Raw genomic sequence first — 5,154 nt, forward strand, 5'->3', positions numbered from 1 at the left:
CTGGTTTGGGAGACATGGCAGTGGAAGGCACTTTCCTCTTTCTTCTCTACACCACCCTGCCTGGTATTTCTTGGTGCTTGAGCTCCACCCTGCTCCACAGGGTCCTCACCAGGCTCCTGCTGCCCTCCCATGCTCTCCCACCAGTGCTCTCCCCTATACTTATCTGTCCTTTTCCTTACTCTTTTCTGTGGGAAGATCATACATTGGGCACCTCTAGGTCACCATCTTGTCCCACCTCCTAATTCTTGCTAATACCATTATTGTTATTTCACAGTGGGGGAACCACTGATTACAAATTGAGCATTCTAGTTTGGATTTGGGGTATTTGGAGCTGATGGGCATAGCTGTGGAAAATCTACAAAAGAGATGCAGGCCCTGCATCTTCTATCACAAGAACTTACAGAAAATATGCTTTGACTCAGGTCAGCAGTAATAGAGTTCTCCACTGTGAAGGATTGAATTCTGCTGAAAATTTAATTTTTTAAATAAATAGAACAGAAAAGCGAAAATATTGCTAGCAGAAATGGAGATTTGAAATTGGAAATTACTCGGAAATGTCTTTTACTTCCTCTCTGTCCTGTTAATGACTTTTCCAAACTCTCTCCCAAAGGAATTTCTCTTAGATATGTTAATGTCGCTCCATTTCTCTAAAACACTGTGTCAAATGTTGTTATTGAAAAGACTCTAATAGTACATACACTTGGAAATCACCTATGACTAGCAGTTTTATTTAAAGTGAAACTAAAATGACACATCCCTACAGGTTCAAGTGGCAAAACCCAATAAGGATTGCTCCTTAGATTCTAGTCATCGAATGGTAATAATAAGGCCTCCAGATTCTCTCCGTCTGTAGGACTATTCCCACCCCGCCCTCCACCTGTCCCTCCCAGTCCCCCTACTCCTGGCTGAGACCTATTCACCCTTTAGGAATCAAATTAAACATCATTTTCTATAGAAACTGTCCACAGCTTCCCAGGTTAGATTGGAGACTGTCCCTACATTATGCCACCAGAACACTTCCCCTTAAAGGGTACTATCTAGCTTTACTGTTGCTAATTTAATTTTGCTTCTTCCCCCACCAGACTGTATGCTGCTCGAGGGCAGGGACTCTACATACGTTGGTGTCAGTTGCATTTCTAGTGCTTAATACCAAGCCTGCCATGTAAAGGATGCACAATGAAGATACATTGCATGTTGAATGATTGTTTATCGGTACTTATATTCAAGGTACTATATTATCTGGCATACTCTGTGAGCATTACCTAATTTCGTTTGATCCCCTCAACTACTTTATAAAGTGGATATAACCAGGTAACAGACTGAGAAACTGGTAATCTGACAATTCAGGGCTTCAGTGAGTTTTTCAAAGCCATGTTGCTAATAAATTGTTGCGAGGGGATGAGATCAAATTGTGACTCCACATCCTATGTTTTCAACCATTTCACCCGTGACTAACAAAGTAAGCATAGTAAGATAGAAATGTGCATGTTTGATTTAAATAAAACATTTTTTTCTTTTGTAACCGATAGTCTTCTAGCTTCTGGTGCTTTCCTTCCCCAGGACAGAATAAAACCCGAAGGGAAGAGAGATCAGGTGACAACCTTTTCTTAAGACTGAATTCCATGTGCCCTCGAGAAAAAATTATTTGTTGCTAATGATTTAAAGTCCAGGTTTAATGGGTAATCAATCAAAGCCCTTCCTGATCAGCCATGTAGTACAATTATGAGAGGAAAAGAAGATACAGCGTCTGGACTAGGTGAGGACAGAGAGGCTTTTAAGGAGGCACTTGCTCTCGGGGCAGTCCAAGTGCAGGGTCAGGCCTGAGAGTGAGAGCTTCCTTAAGTGCACACCCCTGGGCACCTCATTGCCTCAGGCTACTCCTGGTCCAAAAGAGGTGGGGCTCTTCTTTAAGAGAAAATTTTTAACTGACACCTTGTAGTACATGTTTTACGGGGTACAATTTGATGTTTCAATACATATATGTTGCATAAAGATCAAATCAGACTATTTAGGATAAAGGAGATGATATAAGAAGAGGAAGCCAGAATGCCAGGTCCAAGGGTAGAGCCAGCACCCAGGAAATGCTGGAGAAGTAATGGAGCTGGCCTGCCATCTCATGAGCAGCAGCTTCTGACCACCACACTCCCAGTCAGCACCAGTTGACTGTCTGCAAACAGGTGGCAACTTGCTCTGAATGCTGAAAGCACTCTCCCCAGATGGCCATCTAGCCAAAGACTCTCAAACACATACCACAACCTTGAATCCCCCTTCATGCATATCAGAAGACTCTATCCCAACAATGCACTCCAGATGATTGGAAATCCAGAAGGAATCACTTGATATCTAGCAGGATGTGTAGGAGTTGTACTTAGGGAGAAGGCAGCCAAGTTTGAATGGTGTCCTCTCTAAAGCCTGAAGTTAGGACCACCAATATACACAGTCCATAGTACACTAGTCCCACAGGATGCTGAAGAGGTACAGTAGGGCCAAGGAGGATACTGTAGTTAAAAATGTTTACAAAATGCAAAGTTAAGGGGCCGGCCCGGTGGCGCACTGCTACAGTGCGCCGCTTGGGAGCACGGCGGCGCTCCCACCAAGGGTTCGGATCCCACATACAGACCCGCCGCTCACTGGCTGAGCGAGGTGTGGGCGTGACACCGAGGGTTGCGATACCGTTGCCGGTCCCGGTCCGGTACGGGCGCGACACTGAGGGTTGCGATCCGTTGCCGGTCACGAAAAAAGACAAAAAGGAAAAAAAAATGCAAAGTTAAGTCAAACTAAAGGAATGATTATTCTAGGACACCTCGGATCATTTCATATACAAGTGAATTTTGTATATCTGCAAGGGTGGGTACAGTTATGTCCCCAATTTATATGGCTACAGAACCCTATCTTGAAGGAGATTCTGGCCCAGAAATCTCAAAATGCAGCCCATAGATGTGTTTCATTTGTCCTACAAAAGTTTTTAAAAATTTGAATTAGATGACAACATTTGTGGAGTACACTGACATTTTTAAAGCAAATGGATTTCACAGGGCCTAGTTTTCCAAAGCCCTGGAGTTTCAGGTTTAGCCTAACCTTTTGGAATTACATATAGAAATGGGTTTTTTTTGTCTGTTTTGGTTTTTTTTTTTGTCCTTTTTTGTGACTGGTAAGGGGATCGCAACCCTTGGCTTGGTGTCGCCTGCACCATGCTCAGCCAGCGAGCGTACCAGCCATCCCTATATAAGATCCGAACCCTCACTCACCACGGGGTCGGCCCACATATAGAAATGTTAACCTTGTGGGGCCGGCCCGGTGGCGCACTGGATAAGTGCGCCGCTTGGGAAGCGCGGCGGCGCTCCCACCCGAGGGTTCGGATCCCACATACAGACCGGTTCCCGCTCACTGGCTGAGCGAGGTGCGGGAGCAGCCCTGAGGGTTGCGATCCGTTGCCGGACACGGGAAAAAGACAAAAGACAAAAAAAAAAAAAAAGAAAAAAGAAATGTTAACCTTGTAAAAGGAAACTTTCCCCAGGCTAAAGTCTCTGTTGCAGAAATAGAATTGTAACACAGCAAGGTTGCTGGCTCAAGGACAGACAAGTTACTTGACTGATATGTAAAAATACTGGGGAAATTGCTGCAGGAACACACAGTATTTGCTAAGAAGAAGCTTTTGTTGGTGTATCAACTCAACCTTTTACAAATTGCATTATGCAATGTCACTTTGCTTATTTCAATGATGTTACTAGTTTTCCATTTGTTATAAATAATTCTGCCAATATCCTTGTGTTTTTGTAATGGTTAAATCAACGGAATTTTCTTGTAAAGCTTCCTTGTCTTTACAACAAAAGGGAGAGGCTAACTTTGGAAGAGACTGACACATTCGGTTTTGCTCCTCATAATGAGGAAATTACTGAAGTGCAGTCTGTCCGAGCCTCAATGCATACATAGTACTTGAGTATTCACATAATTCTTTTCCTTGTATCCGTTACACAGGGAAAAGAGGTGTAACAAACATTTATAATCAAGAAGTTTCATCAAAAAATAAATTTAGATTTTTCAATGTTTTTTGGGGGGAAAAAAAGAGGATCTGATAACAGAAATTTCACATTCCTACATAGCAACTACTCCTGTTTAGATGGGGCATGAAAAGATGGTTTGCCCTAGTCTGCAGTACTCCTTAATATCTCTCCATCAGTAACTGAAACCAACATCCCACTTCCATTTATCATGTTTGATTTGCTATTTTTATTACAGTAAGAAATATTTCTCTGTAGCCATGCCTTTAGCAGGAGTGAGAAAATGAAAGAGGTTAAGAGAGCCCTGATTTCTTATGTTCAGCATTTTCTTCCCATATATGCATTACCACCTGGCTCATTTTGCTCTTGCATTGCTCCATGTGTAATATGGGGGGCATATAATGTGACGCCAACATCTTAACATATCCCTGATGAAATTGGTCAAAGGGTCTCTGCCCAGCATGCCATCTGTTAGGGACTAAATTGTGTCCGCCCAAGGCCTGACCCCCATTGTGACTGTATTTGGAGATAAGGTCTTTAAAGAAGTAATGAAGGTCAAATGCAGTCATAGGGTGGGTCTCTGATCCAATAGGACTGGTGTCCTTACAAGAAGAGAAAGAGGCACCAGGAGTTTGCACACAGAGAGAAAAGGCCATGTGAGGACACAGTGAGAAGGTGGCCATCTGCAAGTCAAGGAGAGAGGCATCGGGAGAAACCAACCCTGCTAGCACCTGGATCTGGTCTTTCAGTCTTTAGAGGTATGAGAAATAAATTTCTGTTGTTTAAGCCACCTGCTCTGTGTTAGTGTGTTGTGGCACCCTTAGGAAACTAATACAACATCCTTCCTTGGAAGCACACTCAGAAATTATATCATAAGGATATCCATGGGAATATCTCAGGGCTTTGATGTGACCAGCATCTTTGTACCCATCCAGGATGTGACTCACGAGCCCTTCTTGTCCTCAGAGTCAGACTGTCCAAGATTCTCTGCTCCACCTGTGCCTTACAGCCCCCAGAGTTGATCTTGGAGAGGCAGAGATGTTGCCAAACAAGTGCAGGACCCCCTTCTCCAAGGCACTGCTGGGGAAAGCAGTTTCCTAACAGCTGCAAAGAGTAAATGTGATCTCTGAGGAACAAACTTCCATTTTTCTTG

The sequence above is a fragment of the Galeopterus variegatus genome, unplaced genomic scaffold (genome assembly GCF_000696425.1).
Source record: "Galeopterus variegatus unplaced genomic scaffold, G_variegatus-3.0.2 Scaffold505, whole genome shotgun sequence".
Lineage (NCBI taxonomy): Eukaryota > Metazoa > Chordata > Mammalia > Dermoptera > Cynocephalidae > Galeopterus > Galeopterus variegatus.